This window comes from Cryptomeria japonica, chromosome 11, assembly GCF_030272615.1.
Source record: "Cryptomeria japonica chromosome 11, Sugi_1.0, whole genome shotgun sequence".
Taxonomy (NCBI): domain Eukaryota; kingdom Viridiplantae; phylum Streptophyta; class Pinopsida; order Cupressales; family Cupressaceae; genus Cryptomeria; species Cryptomeria japonica.
The window spans coordinates 243,348,567-243,371,727 of NC_081415.1; the positions used below are offsets into that span (position 1 = coordinate 243,348,567).

At 34.3% G+C, this 23,161-nt stretch overlaps 1 long non-coding RNA gene across 2 annotated transcripts; it reads left to right on the forward strand.

Moving 5' to 3' along the window:
- The first annotated feature begins 1,138 nt into the window (after positions 1–1,138).
- On the forward strand, positions 1,139–7,293 carry LOC131040117 (uncharacterized). Of its 2 annotated transcripts, XR_009359315.1 has the most exons (5): positions 1,139–1,285; positions 1,388–1,501; positions 3,891–4,085; positions 6,196–6,330; positions 6,809–7,293. It is a non-coding gene; the product is annotated as an uncharacterized LOC131040117 (long non-coding RNA). The 2 variants fall into 2 exon arrangements; XR_009104782.2 differs by lacking the exon at positions 3,891–4,085 and having other exon boundaries at positions 1,146–1,285; positions 6,809–7,287.
- Positions 7,294–23,161: the final 15,868 nt, after the last annotated feature.

Consider the following 23,161-nt stretch of genomic DNA (forward strand, 5'->3'; position numbering starts at 1 on the left):
AGTATAATTATTGATTATTAGTTATGAGACTTATTTTTTTAAATTATTTTTGTATTTGTATAGTCATGTATTGACACTACCCAAACTTCTATTCAAGAATCGTTATGAATTGTCAAACTCAAATTAAAAACAACAATTTCTATCAATAGCCATTTATTTTTATATTTTTTATATTTTATATTAGTTTATTACTTGAATGTTAATCAATAGTTTTAATATTTATGAATGATGTTGTACAGTAATTTTCATTACTAATTAGAATGTGTAGATTAAGTATTAGTCTCTCTTAAAATAATACGTTGAAATTTAGAGTTTCATTAGACCTTGGTGAAATAAATTTGAAAAAAAAATTAAAATGTAAACCTCACTACATGTGTGTCTAGTAAAAAAAAAATGCCTTTGTAGCAATGTACAATTCCATGTCAATTCCTCAAGTTAGGTTGTAACATTCTTAGGTCTTCTCTCCTAATGTGACTATATTTCATAATTATAGTGAAGTTGGACTCACTTTTGATTATCTAGATAGCCACAATAATAATTACTACAATGTCCCATTTAATATTTAAATCTCTTTGTTTCATTAACCCTTTTATTGAAAAAAACTTGAGTTTATAATTGACATTGAAAAATATTTGTTCCAACAATCAATGCTTTTTAAAATGATTATGAATTTGTATCATTTTATGCTTCTAATAGTTAATTAAAATAATAATTCAATGGCCTTTAAATCCTTGTAAATAAAGAACAAATCCCATATAAAAATTAAATATGCTACAAAGAGACTTTTTATAAATATCTAATTTTTTCAAGACTACAAGTCTTTAATGAAAAAATATATATAAATTTCTTATTTTCTACATATTAAAAATTTTCCATAGAATTTTGTATAGACAAATCCAAAAAGATTATATGAAATCTGAATTCATATTTTTTTTCCTCTTCTCCATATTCATAAATTAATATTTATGAAAATAATATATTAAATGAAACCTCTCATTGGGAAAATAAAAAAGACAAGAAGAAGAAAAAAAAACAAAAAAAACTAGGAAACAAATGTGGAATTTTATATAAAATGAAAACAACATTTTAACTAGGTAGAAAACTTTTTTTGTTTTTATAAATGACATCGTAATCTCGTATTTCAAGCTCCCATTAAGCAGGAGCAAAGGGATTTCTACAAAGATGGAGGAATTAAGACAGTGACACATTCCAACTAATAGTAAAATCACTACATTAGATATAAGGCTGATTTCTATCGGCTACTTTGTTCAACGTCTATATTCAAGTATTTGAATCAATTTATCCATTTCATAGCCTCCATTCTATTTCCTACAACCGCTCTTCTGATTCTGTTTGAGTAAAAGTCTGTGCTCTTCCATGCGTGCAGGGGATTCGCAGTTTTGAGGATTCGCAGTTTTGAGGATGTGGCAGAGGCTCTGTAAATCTGCACCCTGTTCGCCTGCAAAAAGCTCTACAAATTTGATACTCCAAGCCTGTACAGGTATGCATGCTGTTTGAGTTGTTTATCCATTTAGGCTTTCTTTTCCGCTTTGATTTTGCAGCGTTTTGGTGGGGTTTTTAAGTTTTAGAGGAGTCTATAAGGGGTGTGTTTTTGTCGTATGCCTTAAAATGGTTGGGATTTTTGGGGTTTGTCATAAACATACAGACTTGCTATAGAAGTTGTCTTAAGCTTTGGGATAGATTGGAAAGAATGTATGCAAGAGGATTATTTTCCTAGGTAGGTTCAGTTGTTTGAATTTTGAGGTCTGTTAAGGGTTTGCCTTTTCTTGGTACCATTTTATATCAAATTGATTTTGGATTAAGATATGTTTACAGATTCTTTTAAGGATTTTTTCTGTTTAGATATGTGTTTTCAATCAATTCCTTTCGTTTATCTTTTTAGGGTTTATCTTGTTTATGATGGGTTTCTGGTTTATGGATTATTGTCGCAGAGGGGTTGTGTAAAATAAGATTTATCTCTTTTTAGCTACTTCATTTAGGTTGTCTTTATTGTTGAGAATTCAGATTGTTTGTGATGATTTTGAATTGGATTAGAAGGTCTTTTGGGGGAGAATTAGTGTCTTAGAATTTTTTATTAATCCCATTTTTAATTTTAGAGTATTTTTTTAATTATTTATTTTGGTTGGTCTTCAAATGGTAAGACTATAGGTTATTTATTTAGATTTAATCTGTTATCCGTGATATATTTTGATTGTCACTTGTTATGGTTAGGGTTTAAATAATATTAATAGAAATCACTCTAATTTAGATTTTTTCTATACCTTTGCTTTTTTATGATTAGGGTTTCTATTGGTTGAATGTATGCTTGTTGTGACAGGTTAGATGTCAATGTTTTATGTACGGTGGGATCTGGTCTGTTTATAGCTCTGTTTTAGGTGTCAATTAATGCAGGATACAGGGTAGACTGTGTTCTACTCCTTGTCTATATAGCTAATTAATCATTGTTAGTAAATAAAAGTTGATTAAACCAATAATTTAAGTTCAGTATTTTGAGTATATATATGGTGTATTAAGTCCTGAGTTCGAATCTACAGAGCAGTACTGAGATACACGGTCCTCAATCACAAGATTTGTTTTCAATAATGGAGGCTAATGCATCGATTTTACATACCAAGGAAAAATATGAATCCATATTAGATATTCTTTGTCAAGGAGGATGCTCAGGCAATAAATCTTTCACATTTTCTTTCCTTAGTGTTTACACCTTTTTTAAATTTTTTGTCTAACTGTTTCTACTGTGAATTTTATTGAACGAGAATTTCAGACATTTATTGTTACATATTTTAGACATTTTAGACTGTTTTTAATGTGAGTTTTCTCAGAATTTGCTTGAACGAGAATTTACAAAACCCCAAATAAATTGACCCCTGCAATCCTTTATTCTCTCTGCAATTTTATTAGCAAAATGTGTCAATTATAATCTGCCACTGGTCTTTTCTTAACTGACCGATGCCTTTCTATTTTGTGCATGGGTTGGAGGATGTCCAAATTATGATTCTAAATCAGTCAAAAATTAAAAACTACTCCCAATCTCACTATTACCATTTTGGGAATCTTTAATGAGTCAAACACCCATACTCTAATGCCTGCAAGAAAAATCCATCACCATTTCTCTCCCACCGGGTGGATGAAATTTTTCTGAGGAAAAATCCATCATAACATAATTAAAAAAAAAATCATATTTTTCATATTTGTATTAATAAAAAGGTTTCATAAATTTAATATTTTTATCAATATAATAAAGGGATTTCCAACCAACTGAGAATTACCACATCTATTTCAAGATCAATAAAAATTAGCCATGGATAATTGAACAGTGTTTTGCAGAAATTTTCTTTAATTTTTATTAAATGTATAACAAATTCATATATATCCTTTAATGATAAAAAATAAATAAATGATAAAAAATAAATAAAATGATTTGGTCTTCAAATTCTATATTTACAGTGAGATTTTATGATTGCAAGGGTGGCCGAATTTGCAATTTTATCCTTCCTATTAATGCAAATTTCGTAAAAAAATAGACAGAATTTACTTGTCCTATTTGCAGGACATTGAACTGAATGCAACTTATCTTCCCCTTTCCCTTTCAAAGTTCATCCTTACTCTGTTTCAAGCTTGTTTGAATTTCTAGATCCGAAAGTGGTAAAACTAGTTTTCTTTGATAATAACCTGATTTTATTTGATTTCTAGAGTTTCCAAGGTGAACTCTATAATTAAAAAGGCTAAAATTTAAGATAATATTGTTTTTGCTATTCAAAACTGTTCTATTGTTTTGGAGAAGGAATTTTAAATTTTCTTACGCTTTCCTTTTCTAATAGTATCTAGACAATATACTGATGGACTTGAACACTCCATAAAACTCCCAGATTACACTATTATTTCAGTGGATGGCTAGATTGCATGTTGAAGCATAGGCTCAACTTGATTCATCAGAGTTTTGTATTCAATGGAAAAGGAATCGAGCTTGCCAGATCTTGGGGAAAATTTCAAGTTGCTATATAACAAGAGGCTAGAAAAGTACTTGGGTTGGGCATATAGGCAACAGTCCAATTTGTATCCCGGTAGTTACAAAACTCAAGATCCTATCACTGATTAAAGCATTATATTTCCTATCTCCTTTGATTTGTCTAAATTAAAATCTTATTGGTTGCATTTATTAACTTAGGTTAGTGTAAAAGAAGTTACTGTTAACTTTACAAATATATTAGCGGTCTATCTATTTTCATATTTAAACTTATTAGAATTTTTTATAATCTATTTGAGTTATTTTGCAATTTAAAAAAATGTGAGATATGAAAAAAAAAAAAAAAGCCATTACTTGTTGATTTTAAAAATACCTGGGAATATCTGATGATTTTCCAATAGTCAAATATTTAGAAATATCTGATGATTTTTCCTTCATTTCATCATTGCAAAGGCTTACCACACATCTTTAATGTTTCTTCATTCAAACAAGGTTCCTCAGCATTGTTTGCAACACTGCACATCAAAGGGTTTCTGTTGCTTCATAATCATTCCTATTTGTGACTGTTTTTGGCTCTCCACATCCTTCACCAAATTAATGGCAACTTCAAATTCCTCAAAACTATTGGACCTTGGACTAGGAGATTTGTGCCATATCATGATCTCCTCCACTATCTCTGCCACAGTTTGCATTGATTTAGCAGAGTCTCAAAAAGATTTCTCTTCACTACGTATAGATCCAGTTGAATGCCTAGATATTAGAAAAGATGATTACTAGGATTTTCAATGAAAACAAAAAGATCCCTAGAACCAGATTTGTGAATTGAAATAAAATATCTCATACTAAAGAGCTGTAATGCCACAAGGTAAATTCTACTATTTATAGATAGGCATTTTCCCAATAACCAAACTGATGATAATACTGTTCTTCTGTATTCCTATAAACCTATTCAATATCAAACTTTGGCTGTCCAACACCCACACTGTAGCCAAAACCATAAAAATAATGAATCATATTTTCAAACATATAAAATAAAGAATCGTATATTCAAACATATTTACCTATCTCATATAGATGTTACGCCATACAACTATGAATGATGGTTTACCTAAAATAGAGCATCGTGTCATGTTGTGTCTATAGACGTCTTCTTGTACTAGTTTCAGCTGGTATTACTACCCAGAACTGATGAATTAATCCTAGGACTATGTCCTGAAATCTCTATATCCAGCTGTAGAAATATAAGAAAATTCACAAGGAATGTTGCTATTTAGCAACGCATAAGTAAAAGATTAGGAAAAATTAACAAGGTAACGAATCAAGAGTAACGCCTAACCTTTTTGGGTTGGTAATCACATCTAAAATTGTTGCCAAATTCCCACGCTCAACTCCTGCTTGCACTTGCAATCTTCCTGAAATCTACTTGCCAATAGTTTGGTTGGAGCTCGGAGCTCCTCTATATCTCCCTGCTTCATATGCTTTGGCAGAGGTCGATTCACTGTTCCAAGCTTCCCCATTAGCATACATAGGGAGGATATGGCAACGGCTGTGGAAGTCATCTTTACAAATGCTCATTTACATATGCTTCCAAGTTTTAAAACCCTTTCGACGAATCCGTTTTGTTTCTACCTTGCGACCATTGCATTCCACAAGACCACATTTCTTGGAGACATTCAGTCAAACAGTTCGCATGCTTTGATTATGCTCCCATATTCTGCATACAGGTCTACCAGAGAAGCTGCAACTACCACATTTTATTGCCAAAAGACATCTCTTCTTTCTGTTTTTACCAATGTCCAAGGGATGCACCCAGGGATGCACCCGCAGTCTCCCATTTAAGCTGCCTCCTGCTCAAGTTTTATTGGTTTTCCTTGCCCTTGAACTACCCCAAGACCATTCTTTCAATGAATGGTTGTGGGTTAATCGTCCTTTGCGTGTTGTTTTCTCCACTACCTGCCATTTGCATGCTATGATAAATGGTCACCATGCCATAAAAAGAATTGATATAAAGAATCGCCCATAATTTACAAGTTTTTGCCTGTCGTCTTTTCCTTTCATGATACCCATGCTTGTGCCATGACTCTCGCTTTTTACCATTTCGTGGATGTGACATCGAGTACTTAATTATTTGAATAAATTTTTCCACTTCATAGTCTCCATTCTATTTCCTAGACCTGCTATTCTAAATCTGTTTGATCTGCATACAGAGATTTCGCAATTCTGAGGAGTTGTCATGGACAGGATGTGGCAAAGGCTCTGTAACGTTTAACAAGATCTATTCTGTTAGGATTTCTCCATTTTCAACAACTTCCTTTGGTTTGTCTTTATTGATAAGAATTCAGGTTTGTTGCTTCTCAGATTGTTTTTGTATCTACAGTTTAGTATTCTGAGTTGATTTGGAATGTGTTTTTGAGGGAGAATTAGTGTCTTAGAATGTTTTGTTTATGACCATTTTCAATTATTTCCTTTGGTCGGTCTTGACTCTTGAAATGGTAAGGCTTTAGGTTATTTATGGTTAATGTTAGGCTCTGCAAAGAGAGGATTATTCACAGATATGGTTTAGGATTCTGAATAGATTGGAGGGTGCCTGGGGTCTATTTAGATCTGATCTGTTATCCATGATATATTTTGATTTTCACTTGTAAATGGTTGGGGTCTAAATAATATTAATAGACTTGTTGACTCTGATGACTGATCTAGATTCTTTTTTATACCTTCACTTTTTGTGTGGTTAGGATTTCTTTGGTTGGAAGTATGCTTGTAATAAGAGGATAGAATCCAATTTTTCATGTATGGTAGGGTTTGTTCTGTGTATTGCAGTTGGTGAACAAAAAGAGTGACAGAGCAGTTTGTTCTGTATATTGGTGTTTGTTCTGTAGATTCTTTGCCAAGTTTGTGAAGCTCGTATGTTCTAAACAGACAAAAATGCAGAATACAGGCAGTTGGAGATTACTATGAATGGCTACTTTCATTTAGGATCCAAATGGAGAGAAGTGGGTTTACAGTTGGATTTTATGACTGTGAGGATAGCTGAATTTGTAATTTCAATAAACAATTCTGAATGGACAGAATTTACAGCTAGGACAATGGACGGTACACAATTCATCTTCCCCTTCCCCTTTCAAAGTTCATCCTTACTCCTGTTTGAAGCTTATTTGAACTTCTATATCTGAAAGTGGTAAGACTACTTTTCTTTGTTGATAACCTAATTTAATCTCGTGTTTAGAGTTTTTCTATGGTGAAATTAGGATTGTAGATTCGAAAATGTACAGTCTCTAACTCAAGTATACCCACTACCTAACATTGCTATAAAACAAATAAAATGAAATGATTTTACAACAATAGAAAGACTTTTCTCTGGGCAATTAAAGAGACTAAACTTTAAGATAATGTTGTTTCTTCTATTCAAATTTGTTCCATTGGTTTGGAGAAGAAAATTAAATTTTCCTGTACTTGCCTTTCCTAAGAGTCTCTGGACATATACTGTTAGACTTCAATACTCCCAAATAATCTTCTCAAGTGTTTATTTCACTGGATGGCCAAATTGCACTGTTAGACTTCAATACTCCCAAATAATCTTCTCAAGCACAGGCTCAACTTGATTCATCAGAGTTTCGCCTTCAATGCAATCAAGCCTGTTGGATCTCAGGGGAAGAGATTTCAAGTGTCTATAGAAGAAAAGCCTTCAAGATTACTTGGGCACTTGGGCTGGGATATTGCAACAGTCCATTTATTTTGCTGCAGAGGTTGTATACAAGTAGGTACAAAACTCAAGATCCTATACACTGATTTACCTAAGTTAATTAAACTTTTATTGATTGCATTTATTGACTTAGTATAAAAAGGTTACTGAAAAAAATGTTAGTGGTTAATTTTATGTGAGTTAAGCATCTTCATCTAAGCCATCACTCGTTGACTTGCTAGCTTATGACATATATTTTGCAATAGTCAAAACACTTAGGAATATCTAATGGTTTTCCTTCATTTCATTATGACAGAGGCTTATCACATATATCTTTAAATTCTTCATCCTCCGCATTTTCTGCAACACTGCATGTCAAAGGGTTTCTGTTGCACGATAATAATTCATATGACTGTTCTTTGCTCCCCACATCACTCACTAAAGTAATGGCATCTTCAAATTCCTCAAAAGTACTAGGCCTTGGAAGCTGAGATCTAAGCAATCTTATGATCTCCTCCACTATCTGCAACATTGCATTGATTTAGTTATTATTTTTGAAACACCCCGCAAAGTTTCAAAAAGATTTCTCTTCACTACCAATCAAATGTGCAGATGTGAGAAAAGATGATTATCAATATTTTCTTAAAAACAAAATGAACTCTAAAACCAGATTTGTGAATTGAAATAAAACATCTCATATACCCAAGAGTTGTAATGCCACAACCCAAATCCTATTTATAGATAGACATAACTCATTATATAAAGTTGTTCTTCTGTAGACCTGTAAACCTATTCAATATCAAAATCCAAATTTCACCCAAAATTTTGCTGTCCACCACCCCACTTTGTAGTCAGAACCATATAAAATAATAAAAAATCTTATATTTAAACATATCTATAACAACTTTTTTTGTTGTGCTAGAGGTATCCCCCAGATTCAGCCCAGCATCCAAGAGGGGCGAGCTGAAGCGAGACTAATCTTCTGGAGATGCACGCAATCATTCGCAAACCATGTGCATTGGGTAAGCCAAACTGTCATGAAAGTTGGCCCACTTGAATTTGATTTTTAAATTTTAAGCCAAATTATTAATTTTTAATTATAGCTTATTAAAAAGTTTAAATCAATTTAAATTTTATTCAAAAATATATATATTTCAATTTTCAATCACAAACATAAATTTTCTAATTTATTCATTGTTGATTTTTTTTTCTCTTTATTTATAATTTTAATTAATTGTTGATTTTTTCTTTATTGATTTTTGTTTTAAATTTTTTATCTAATTAATTTATTCAAGAAAATTTTCAACCACTATTTAAGCAAATTGTTTTATTTAGTTTTTGCAAATTTTTTTTTTCTTTTTTTGATTGTTAATTGGCCAAAGCCTGAATAGCTTTTGACTGGAGCTATGAACCAGTGGCTACACAGTAGGGGGTCCCATCCCTATTACATATTTTTGAATTCCCAAGGCCTTCCCCATCTTATGGAAGGCTAAGAGTCACAACTTAGAATTCTACTTCAGATGTCCCTATTGGGAATTGAACTTGGGTCTCCACAGTGAGAACCCAGTGTTTTAACCAGTTAAGCTCAACCCCTTGGACAATTTTTGCTAAATTAATTTTCTATTAAAAATATTTTTAATTTTAAATCAAACTATTCAATTTTTTATTGTAATTTATAAATTTAAATATATCAATGATTATTTGCAGCTAATTAATTAAATAATAAAAGTATTTATAATTATTTAGAAGATTAATTATACGTTTTATAATTTAAAGCAAAGCAATCCAATTATAAATGGGGTATAATAATTACATCTCATTGATATTTTTCATGTGGCATTTCTTTATCATATTGATCTCACTAAACTTATTGGTCTAATATTTTCGTGCAAGAATTTTACTCTTGATTCTTAGAACGATAAATCATCTTTGCAACAATCTAATCTTATCAAATTTCCACAGTCCATAATCAAATGATGAAGTTGCTTTTGGATTTGACTGTGTCTATCTTTTTTGCATCAACGTTTCAGATCACACTTTGTGATCCATCATCAGGATGAGAGAGTTTCAATTTGTTAATTTTTCATCTCTCGACACTCTCTCATCCTAATGATGGATCACAGAGTGTGATCCGAAACGTTGATGCAAAAAATAGACACAGCCAAATCCAAAAGCAACTTCATCACAATCTAATCTATTGAAATAAAAAAATCACTAAAGTTTTCTATGTATTTATCATTTATTACAAGTTATTAAGAATTTGTTCTCTTATATACTCAACTAGCCATGATGAATTTTCATCTTATTTTGATGATTGCATATTTTTATCATTTTTTTATGCTTAAATGATGGATTCCAATCTTCTTTTGATGGATGGATACCTCTCCTACTTCGATGAGTAGATGCATGCATATTGGCAATCAACTTAAAAAGATGCTTTGGCTAAAGCTTTTGAAATCATACATTAATGATTGTGTTTCTTACTCTTTGCCATATCATGATATTAGATGTATAACTTTTTTATGTGTGAAATTGTATGTGTTATATATATATCAAGCTGCAAAGGTTTCATTACTCATTTTAGTTTTGGAATGCTACACATTCTTGTGCAGGGTTGGGTATTCTTTGACTTATAGAGAATTAGATGTATAACTTTTTTATTATGGTATTAGATGTATAACTTTTTTATGTGTGAAATTGTATGTTATATATATATATATATATCAAGCTGCAAAGGTTTCATTACTCATTTTAGTTTTGGAATGCTACACATTCTTGTGAAGGGTTGGGTATTCTTTGACTTATAGAGAATTAGATGTATAACTTTTTTATTATGGTATTAGATGTATAACTTTTTTATGTGTGAAATTATATATATATATATATATATATATATATATATATATATATATATATATATATATATATATATATATATATATATATATATATATATCAAGCTGCAAAGGTTTCATTACTCATTTTAGTTTTGGAATGCTACACATTCCTGTGCAGGGTTGGGTATTCTTTGACTTATAGAGAATTATGGAGAAGCGTAAAGCTTCATGGTTGGGTGGAAAAGTGCTCTGACAATATTTTTATTTGATCTCTCTCTCTCTCTCTCTCATCATCTATATCACTGCCTCATCCTTTTCTCTTTTCCTATCTTATTGTTTCTCTCTACTCTCTTCATTCTCCTGATCACTACCTCTCCCTCCTACCGTCTCTCACCCCATCACTAGGTCTCTCCCTCCATCCATTTTTACCTCTCTACCTCTCCATCCCCATCTCATTACTCACCTCTCTCTCCCCATTCTATCTCTCTCACCATTACTCTCTCGCCCTAGGTCTTTCACTTCTATATCTATTTCATCTCTTTTTCTTTCCCACCCTCTCCACCTCTCTCTACCTCCTTTCCCCTATTTTTCTCTCTGTGAACTTATGTTATCATTTTCTCTCTCCTTCGCTTCTCTAGGTCTCTCAATCACTCTTTATCTACCTTTTCCCTCCTTAGCCCTCTATTTTTCTTTATTATTCTCTCTCATCTTCTCTCCTTTGACTCTCTAGGTCATCACCTCTACCTCCCTTGTATAGGGTTTAGTTATTAGGGTTGAGGGTACAAGGTTTAACATACACAAGGTTTAAGGTATTCCTCATATTAATACTTCTCTATATCTCTCCATTTACCCCCTCTTTATCTCCTCTCCACTCTCTCTCCCCTCTCTAGGTCTCTCCCACCCTCTCCCTCTCTACATCACATTCTCTCACCACTCTTATCTATATCACCACCTCCCTCTCTCTTCTCTCTTCCTCTTATTGTTTCTCTTTAGTCTCTTAATTCTCTCAATCACTAACTCTCTGTCCCATCCTCTCTCTCACCATCTTTAGGTCTCTCCCTCCCTCCATCTTTACCTCTCTTCCTCCCCCTCCATGTCTCATTACCCTCCTCTCTCTCTCTCCCCATCTATCTCTCCCCCTATGTCTCTTACCCCCTCTCCCTAGGCTCTAGGTCCCTCCTAGCTTTTTTCCCCCTCTCCGACTCTCTCTACCTTGTTACCCCTATTTCTCTCTTTACGAAGTTGTCTTATTTTTCTCTATCTATCACCTTATTAGATCTCTCAATCACTCTTTTTCTACCTATCCCTCCCTCTCTACTTAGCCCTCTATTTCTTTTTGGTATTCTCTCTCCTCTTCTCTCTCTTTCAACTCTCTATCTTATCACCTCTCTCACCCTTGTATAGAGTTTAGTAAATAGGGTGTAAGATATAGGGTTTAGGGTATAGGTTTGATGACATAAGATTCAAGGTACATAGGGTTAAGGACCCATATTGATACTTCCATCTATCTCTCCATCTTCTCCCCTCTTTTTATCTCTTCTCTCCCACCTCTCTCTGCTCTCTCTAAGTCTCTCCCACCCTCTCCCTCTCTACCTCACCTTCTCTCCTTACCCCCATCTATATCACTACCTCTCCCTCTTCTTTATTTCTCTCTTATTATTTCTCTCCATTCTCTTGATCACTGCCTCTTCATCCCACCCTCCTTCTCCATCCCTCGATCTCTCCCTCCATCTTTATCTCTTTACCTCCTCCTCCCTATTCATTACCCACCTCTCTCTCCCTATCTATCTCTCTCACCACTATCTCTCCCCTTACTTCTTACCCCCTCTCCCTAGGCTCAAGGTGTCTCACCTCTATATCTCTCTCCTCTTTAGGTCTTTCCCACCCTCTCCACCTCTCTCTACCTACTTACCCCTACTTTTAGCTTTGTGAACCCGTCTCTCATTTTTCTTTTTCTCCCTCGGCTTATTAGGTCCCTCAATCACTCTTTGTCTACCTCTCCCTCCCTACTTAGCCCTCTCTTTCTCTTTCATATTCTCTCTCCTCTTCTCTCTCATTCAACTCTCTGATTCATCATGACTCCCTCTCTTTTTCTTTGTTATTCTTTCTCCTCTCTCCCTTGACTCTCTAAATCATCGCCTCTCTATCCCTTGTATAAGGTCTAGATAATAAGTCGCAGGATATAGGATTGAGGGTATAAGACTTAAGGTACGTAGGGTTTAGGATCCTTCCCTCTATCTCTCCATCTCCCCCCCTCTTTCACCCCTCACCCCTCTCTCCCCTTTCTCTATGTCTCTCCCACCCTCTCCCTCTCTATCCCACCTCTCCTTACTCCCATCTATATCACTAACTCTCTCTTTTTTCTCTTCCTCAATCATTGTTTTTCTCTGCTCTCTACATTTTCTCGATCACTACCTCTTCATCCCACCCTCTCTCTCTCCCCATCCTTAAGCCTCTCTCTCCATCTTTACCTCTCTACCTCCCCTCCCTATCTCATTACCTACCTCTCTCTCTCTCTCCCTTATTTCTCTTACCCCCACCCTAGGCTCTAGGTCTCTCAACTCTATACTCTCTCCTCTCTATTTCTTTCTCATCCTCTCCACATCTCTCTACCTCATTGACCTTGTTTCTTTCTTTGTGAACATATGTCTCATTTTTTCTCTCCCTCGCCTTACTAGGTCTCTCAAACACCCTTTGTCTACCTCTCTCTCCCTCCTTCCTTAGCCCTCACTTTCTCTTTGTTATTCTCTCTCCTCTTCTCTCTCTCCCTTGACTCTCTAGGTCATCACCTCTCCCTCCATTGTATAGCATGTAGTATATAGGGTCTAAGGTATAAAGTTGAGGGTATAAGGTTTAGGTACATATCTCTCCCTCTTTATCCCGATATCTATCTCCCTCCTCCACTCTCTCTTATTATCTACCCTCCTATTCTCTCTCTCTGTTTCCCAGGTCATCACCGTTGGCCATTTGGTGGAATTGATTGATTATGTGTTGCATTGATGTCAACACTATCTGTTTGGATACTTTACCGACACCCTTTTGGTCCTGGTAGGTTGAGTGGTTTTTTGGTTTACTTGGATTGGGCATGATCCGATAGACTCTAGTATAATTTGATGACGAAATTGGCTTGATTATGATGCTTATAATCATACTTGACCAGTTGGTTTTGGTTTGGTAATTGGATGATGTTGCTAAGAAGCTTTGTTTCTGGTTCCGGCGAGGGTTTCACCAACAAAGATTTTGGTGGAGATCTTTGATGAATTGCCTAAGTATTGTTGGTGCAGCTTCTGATCGAGTTTCACGATGTTGTTGGTGATCATGTTCAAAACTTGGCGTTCGGAGATCATTGCTGAAGTGTGTGGACCTATACTTGGTCCCGGTTGATCTAGGTTATGGACTGTCATTGATGTAACGTGTGGATATGACCTATTGATGTATTTCTGGGATGTCTTATGTGTTGGATATTATTTGTTTGGTCTTATGCCGACATGGTTTGTAATTATATAATTGGTTTATTGTCTGGTGACCGACCTAATTGTTTATGGTCGAGGGTTTGTATATATAGATGTAAGATCTCATTGTAGATCATCATGGTTAATGTTAGAGGTCATGGTCAAGGATTGTAATGTGAGAATAATGCAATATCATTCAAGTAGAGGAGTTGATCGATCGATCATTGGAGATCGAATTGGGTGTATGAGGATTTAGTCCTTTGGTATTGAGCTTTAACCAGAGTTGTACTCTGGCATAGGAGATGCCATCTTTTGCAATTCAACACTTCTTTAGATTGTAGTCTGAATTTGTATGTAGTCAGTGCGACTCCTTTTGTGATGAGCAGTGTGCTATAGGCTATTAGCCTTCCTGCAAGTGCATGTCCCTTCATTGTAATTCACATACTTTCTACAAAAGTATTATCTAACTGTGGGTAGGCTTCCCACCATGGTTTTTCCCTTTGCCGAGTTTTATAGTGTGATTATTGATTATGCTTAATTGGATTAACTACTATTCTGGTATTATTGTTTTGGGTTCCGATATTAATGTTTAAATTGCTAATGCTTCTGGTAATCCATGACAACTGATTCACCCCCCTCCCCCTCTCAGTTGTCTTTCAGTTATCAGAATTGTCTAACAATTGGTATTAGAGCTTTGGTCCTCTCTGCAGAAAGCTTAACTGCGCGAGAAAGATCCTATGGCGACTAACAGTTCAAGTTCATCCAGTTTTTCTGGAGCTATCTTTAGAAGGGATATACTGAGGCTTGATGGAACAAATTACACATTATGGAAGATTCAAATGGAGACTCATCTGAGATGTCTTAGCAAGGAGATTTGGGAGATCACACAAAATGGTGTCACACCCTATAATCTAGGATCTAGCAATCCTCCTCCAGTAAACCTAGACAAAGAGCTTGAGAATGATTGCAGAGCAAGAGCCCTCTTGTGTGCACTTTTTGATCAACAAATAATGTGATTAACTGACAAATCATCTGGAAAGGCTATATGGGAAAAGTTGGAGACTTTTAATGAAGGTGACCCTACAGTGAAGATTGCTAAACTTGATGGTTACCTGTTGGGATATGAGAACCTGAAGATGGAAGAAGATGAAAGGATTACTGCATTCATGCAAAGGGTAAATGAGATTGTTATGAGAATTCAATGTTGTGGTGGAACTCTGAGCGAAGATGAAATTATTTCTAAAGTCCTAAGAGCCCTACCACCGGCTTACAAAATGAAGGCTACTTCTATCAATGAGCTGAGAACAGTGGCTAATGCATCTGTCAATAGAGATACCTTGGTTGGGAAACTGTCTACTTTTGAGCTTGAGGAATTTGGACCTTGTGGAGCTGTGAAGACTGAACCTACTTTTCATGCATCTACATCTGCAACCGGTAAACAAGATTGGAAAGCTTTATATGCAAAAGAGTTAGAAGATATGAAGAGAGAAGATGATGAGTTTGAGCATCTTGAAGCACTATTTGCTAGAAGAGTACCGAAAGGACTGGTGGGAAGTAAGTATGAAGGAAAAACACCTTTTAAATGTTTTGCATGTAATAAGATTGGTCATTTTGCATCTATATGTCCTGAAAGGAATTCAAGATTTGAAGAAAGAGAAAAGATCATTGAAGCCTAACCTTGGATATCAGAACAAGTATAGATTCAAGAAAACATAGACAAATCATGCTACCTAGTGGATGAGGAAGGCATTACTGATTTGGATGATGAACCGATAGAAGACTTTGCTAGTGGATCCGACAATGGGAAAGAATGAGTATTCTTGGCTATTAAGGAAGATGTCTGGCACTGGAAAAGAATGTGTCGGAAGAGAAGGCACTTGCTGCTAAAATTGAGGACAATGATGAATGGGTAATTGACAGTGGTTGTTCACATCATATCACTGGAGATAAAGGGAAGTTTCTGTCTTTGCAAGAATTTGATGGTGGACTAGTTAGATTTGGATATGACAAGGCATGTATGATCAAAGGAAAAGGAGCTATATCATTGGATGGTAAGAACAATACTAACAATGTTTTTATTATGTTGAAGGTTTGAAGCATAATCTTTTGAGTGTAGGACAACTGGTAGATAAGGGATTTCAATTACAGTTCAAGGATGGGAAGTGCAAAATCATTAATAGATCTGGCTTGGAGATTGCAACCGGTACACAGACAAAAGGTAACATATTTCATTTGAACTCCGATGAGAAAACATGTTTGATTACACAGATTGATGAGAGTTGGTTACGACATAAAAGGTTGTGTCGTGTGAATTTGATTGTATTGTGAATATTAGTTCAACTAAGGCAGTTAGGGATATACCTAAGATTATGAAGCCCTATAATCCGGTATGTAAAGAATGTCAAATAGGTAAACAGGTCATAACCTCTTTTAGGAGTATACAAGATAAATCAAATGATGTTCTTGATCTTATTCATACTGATTTATGTGGCCCTGCTAGAGTTAAAAGTTTTCATGGTGATAGATATTTCATGCTAATCATTGATGATTATTCTAGAATGATGTGGGTTACTTTTTTGAGAGAAAAATTTGAAGCATTTGAAAAGTTCAAAATCTTTAAGGCTAAAGTGGAAACTGAGACATGATTGAACATTAAATGTTTGAGATCAGATCATGGTGGAGAATTCACATCCGACGAGTTTAATAACTTTTGTGACAATCATGGTATAAGCAGACAATTTTCTGCTCCCCGGACACCTCAGTAGAATGGAGTTGTGGAAAGGAAAAACATAACTATCTTGGATGTTGCTAGAACAATGATGAGGGAAACTAATTTACCTCATATCTATTGAAAAGAAGTAGTGAGTACAACAATTTATACATTCAACAGAGTACATATCAAAGGAGAAACTGGTAAGAAACCTTATGAATTATGGTTTGGTAATACACCTATAGTTAAGTATTTCAGAATTTTTGGTAGTGAATGTTATATCAGGAGAGATGATACTATTGGGAAATTTGATCCTAGAAGTGATGAAGGCATATTTCTTGGTTATTCTAATGAAAGAAAAGCATATAGATGTTATAACAAGAGATTGCAGAAAATTATAAAGAGTGCTAATGTCAAAGTAGATGAGCTGAGAAAAAGTATGAGAAGGAACCGATAGTGGAAATGATTATATTTGAACCGGTAGCACCTTTACCGAAACAAAGATTTGAACAAGTTACTCCGGCAACATCAGAGAATTCTACAGTAACTGAAGAATAGGGAAGAGGAACATAGACTCAGAAGACTCCTAGGTATGTGAGATTGAATCATTCTGAAGATCAAATCATTAGGGATAAGAACAATGAAATGATGACAAGAAGAAGACTGGCAACTAATGAGGTATGTTTAATTTCACAAGTTGAACCGGTATTAGTAGTTGAGGCTTGTAAAGATGAATATTGGTTAAAAGCTATGGAAGAAGAATTAGATCAGATTGAGAAAAATAACACATGGACTTTGGTTCCCTGACCTAAAAATAAAAAATGTCATTGGAACTAAATGGGTTTTTAGGAATAAATTGAATGAGGATGGTAAAGTAATAAGGAATAAGGCTAGATTGGTTTGTAAACGATATTCTCAGAAGGAAACAATTGATTATGGAGAGATTTTTGCACCAATAGCTAGGATTGAAGCTGTAAGATTATTTCTTGCCCATGTTGCATATAAAAACTACAAAATTTATTAGATGGATGTTAAATGTGTATTATTGAATGGGGATCTTGATGAGGAAGTTTATATTGAGCACCCTAATGGTTTTTCACTATTAGATGATACTAATATGGTTTGCAGGTTAAGGAAAGCTTTATATGGACTGAAACAAGCACCTAGAGCTTGGTATGCAAGGTTGGATAAATATCTTTTGAAGCTTGGTTTTGCTAAGGGCAATGCTGATAGTAATTTATATTATAAAAATACTGATGATGATATATTGATTGTTGAAGTATTTGTTTATGACATTAACTTTGGAGGTGAAGATAAATTATGCTTAGAATTTTCTAAGAATATGGAGAAAGAATTTGAGATGTCTATGATTGGTGAGATGAAATTTTTCTTAGGTTTGCAGATTCCTCAGACTGACAAAGGCATTTTTATCTGTCAAACTAAATATGTTAAGGAATTATTGAAGAAATTTGGTATGTGAGATTCTAAACCGGTAAGTACACCTATGGTTATAAGTGAGAAATTGACAAGAAATGATGTTTGTGCACCGGTAAATCCTACTAGATACAAATCTATGATTGAAGGTCTGCTTTATTTGACTCAGACTAGGCCTGACATTATGAATGTTGTTTGTATTATTTCAAGATTTTAGAGTGATCATAGAGAAAATCATGAGATGGCGATGAAAAAGATTTTTAGATACTTGCAAGGTACATCAGAATATGGCTGATGGTACCCTAGGGATGATAACTTCACTTCACGTGCATATACAGATATTGATTGGGCTGGAGATGTTGATGACCAAAAAAGTACTTCTAGTGGAGCTTTCTTTCTTGAAAAGAAGTTGGTTTCATGGATCTGTAAGAAACAATCATGTGCTTCTCTATCTATTGTTGAAGTTGAGTATGTTGTTGCTACTACTAACTATACACAAGTGTAGTACCCCCGCCCTAATCAATTTTTAATTTCAGTTTAATCTTGGTTAGTTTATCATAATATAATGATTATAGTCAGTTGTGATGATTTAGTGCATATCTGTTAATGTGGTTTTCTCACTAGTTGTATGTAAGTTGTTAGTGTTCCTATTTCGTGGTATTAATATCGGGCTAATGCTTTCATTAAGTTTATATATGTATGCATGTATGACTCTTGGTTGCAGGAGATTTCAGGTACAACGCCGCATGAGTGCGAGGTTCGTCTTCACCTGGATTTGCAGGTTTGAGTGTACCTCTTTAATCTTTAGAGTTGGATTAGGTGGTTGGGAGTTTCTCGTTTGACCATAGTCGTGCTCAAGTGAACGTCGTCAGTCGTCATCGGTATTCTCTTTTGGTTGGGTTTGCGAGTCGTCTGTCTGGTTGACCTTCTTGGTTTGCGTGTTTGGTGTGTATGGTTAAATTGAGTAATTTAGTCCCTAGTATTTAATTTGATTAAATATGTGTTTGTGCATTAAAGATTAATGGACTAAATTAAATAGGATTTCTTTATGTGATTTATCGTTAATTTGAATTGCTCGATTTAAATTGGGAGCAAGTTCAATTAAATGGTTAAATTTAAATATTAAATGTATTATGTTTATGCCTAAGAAAAGAAAGATTTAATTTTAATTGAAATAGAATTAATTTTATCTTCTTGGCATTTTGGAAATAGAGAGGTTAAATTGAATTAATTGAGAAAATCAATTTTGAATTGAAAAAAATAATTTAATTTATTGATATAGTTGGAAAATAAAGATTTTTGTGATTTATTGAGTTTTTTTAGTCAAATTTTTCCATATAACCTAGACTTTTGGAAAATATTGGGGATTGATATTTTTGGAAAAATTATTGTTGGAAAAATATTTTTGGAGGAAAATTTGGGGGTTTTGGAGGAGGAGAAATTTCTTGAGCCTCCAGGTTGGGCTTTCTTCTGATCTTGCCAGGATTGCTGAATCAGGTAGGTCTCTGATTATTTCTTGGGTTCTTGCTTAAAGAAAGTCGTTTTTGGTGTTTATGTAGAAATCTGGTTGTAGATTAAAAATCTTATGCTTTTGGGAAATAGAAAAATTGTAGTTTGAATTTCTGGATCTTAAATTCTCCTTGCTTCTTTTCCAAATCTCAAGATGGCAATTTTGTTTGTATAAATGGATTCTAAAAAAAAAAATTAAAACCAAATTTTGGGGTTTGACTGTTCTTGAGAAATATTTGTCTAAAACTCCAATAAATCTCTCTTATATGAGTTTAAAAATGAAATTTAGATTGGGATTTGGCAGATTTGATGTTAAATTGTGTAAATCCATCTCATTTTGCCAGTATGGTATTGTCTTGGAAAGATTTTCCTTCCCAAATCTGGGTATTTGGAAAATAAATAAAAAAATTTTAAAAAAAATTCATTTAAAGTCACTGGGACTGTTTTTTTTTAATTTTTATTGTGTTTAACAGTAATTTAAAAAAAATATATAATAAAAACAAAATAAAAATAAAAATAAATAATAATACCCCCCCCCACGTGGATGAGTTTTCCCCACCATGTGGAGGGAGGGGGGTGCTGCATAACCCATTTGGGGGTAGCAGCGCTCCCCATGGGGGTGCTGCGTGCTCCCATTGGGAAGCAGCGCTTCCCCCTTGGGGCAGCGTGAGCTCCCATGGGGGCCATGTGGGGTCCACGAGAAACCCCCACTTTTCATTTTGTAAAATGTTTTTTTGTGCTGCGTAACCCATTTGGGGGCAGCAGCGCTCCCCATGGGGGTGCTGCGTGCTCCCATTGGGAAGCAGCGCTTCCCCCTTGGGGCAGCGTGAGCTCCCATGGGGGCCACGTGGGGTCCACGTGAAACCCCCACTTTTCATTTTGTAAAATGTTTTTTTAATATTTTTTTATTATATATATATATATATATTTTTTTTTTTTTCTTTTTTTCATTTAAAAGAAATGTTTTTTTTTAATATATTTTTTTTATAAATAAAAAAAATATATAATAATAATTTATTATTATTGAAGGTAATTTTTAATACATTAAGTTTTAATAAAGTTTAATTATGGCATTCCATTAATAAATTATGATTAGTTTGTAATTAATTAATTGTATAAGTGGTAATATACATTAATTAATTTTCAAAATTGTATTTTATTAGTAATGCATATTTTTCTTATTAGATACTTAATTTGTTAGTTTGTTACTAATTATTAATTTTGTATATTTTATTAATCGTGGATTAATAAGCGTATATTAATTAATAGTTAATTTTGGCATTCTTTTCTATATGCGTAAGGAAATAATTGTTAAGTTAGGAATGGACTATCGTTAATTGGATTCCTTATATGTTCATGTTTCCTTGATCCGTATAGATTAACTTGGTTCTAAAAAGACAAATTTGTAGGATTTATTTTGAACCAGTATGTCAATGATGTTTTAATTGAAGATTAAATATCTTATTTAATTGGTTAATGGTTGTCTGATTATATTCATGTGAAATTGGTTTAAGAACTCATTATGGCTTATTATGTGTATTCGATGCAATGAACTTTAGAGAGTTAGAAAACCAAGAACAACCTGTGTCTAAATGAGGTAGATAACTGCAATCTAACTTAGATCAATTAGAAAATTGGATCGATTTTAATGTTTAAATCAATATGGAAAAAGATTGTTTTTTTTTTCGGTTATTGCCTATGCGAGTTTAATTTCTGTATTCGCTTTTGCTTCAGTAATGGAAAGCCTTGCTTTGTTTGATTGGACCCTGTTGTATGGTTGATTTGGGTGCCTGTTTCTGTCCTCGGTCTTGAGTTGACTGTTATTTTGTTGTGGTGTTGTATTGGTCATATCCTTTATGTGGGTGTCGAATAATGATTCATGGTTGACCATAGTTGGTCAGGTCTCTGGTTAGAGTACCGTCAGTAAGTGTACCTCTTTTGAGTCGTGTTTGACCAAATGTTGTTCCCTCCATTTTGAACTCCGTTTGCTTGACCATGTGTGTCCTTGATGTTTGAGTTGCTTGAGAATAGTCTAGTGTCATATGAGAAAGTGGCTTTCGATTGGGGGCCGCGCCCAAAGTGGTTGTTGGGTAACCCATCGAAAGTAAGTCTAATAAGTGATATCCTAATAGTAGACTAGAATGTAAATCTCTAAGTAAGATAATTGTGCCTCACACATGGGACGAGTGCTAACATAGACTCGACATGCTGTGAGAAGGCCTAAAATGGCAAACCATCATCCTTGTCTTCACGAAAGGATGTGTGGGTCCACATGAGGCTTGGATGGGCTGGAGGTTCGGATTAGGTTGCCAGGGTAACCCAGTGTATGGGGCCGGAACCTATAAAGACCTGCCAAGGTAGCCATACCAGGTTGTGTGATGACACTTGTCCCTACGTTCGCTAGTGTGTTGTTGTATTGTCTGATAGAAGAACCTTTGTGGGTCGTCCTTTTGTCTATGCCCTTGTAAGTACTTGGTTTCATGTTAGACCTTGGGTGGTGATGACTCAATTTTGTGGATGCTCCAATGGACCTTTGTATTAGCTTTGATTATGTTCAGCTGGATCCTTTTCTTTTCAGGGATCGTTTATGTATTTATTGACCGATGCGGTCGTTTGTATATTGATTATGTTTCGCCTTGATGGCCAGATTGTAATGGTGTAACCTCATGTATTCTTAACTTTATTAATTATCAGAGGGGTCTTGCAGTTGAGCAGGCCCGGAGATGTAGCCCTTTAGGGGTGAACTCCGAGATCATCTTGGTGTTATGTGATGCTTTTATTTCTTATATTTCATGTTTAGTGTTAGCATGTATGAATGCCATTTTGATCGAATGCATAAGTGGTTTAGATGAGATTTATCGTAGATGCATGTATGCAATCGTCTTTTAAAACGCAGTAAATTGGATTGTGAAAGAAGGTAACTTAGAGTAATGGAATATATTCAGTTGTTGTTAAGGAAATTAAGTATGCATGAAAAGATCTCATATGTTTATGATGAAATTTTAGTGTGTTAGAATATTAGATGCATGGCTTATATTTCAATGAAAAGTATGAATGATGGGTATGAATAAATCTTAATGGATGAACCTTATCTTGTGAATTATATTTCCATCTTTTGAAAGAAATTATCCTGATTAAGAATTATCTCGTTATTAAGATAATCAGCTTATTGGTTTAATTGTGTGAGTTAAGTGAATTGTGAAATTTAAGTAATCTCGTTGGGAAACTCTTTAGGTGTTATTTGATGTCTTCCGCTATGTAATCTGAATCTTTTATATCTCGTTATATCTCAATGTTGTGTTTATCTTAAAAAAAATAAAAATTATTGCACTCCATTCTTAAGTTATAGCTTAATCCCTTCGGGGTTTCCTAGTGGGGCATTACAACAAGTTTTATGGATGTAGCAAATGTTGAAGGATATAAAATTGGATTGTGATGCACCAGTATTTATTCACTGTGATAACTCTGTTGCTATTGATATATCAAAGAATCTGATATTTCATTCTAAGACAAAGAACATATCTATTAAGTATAACTTTTTGAAGGAGA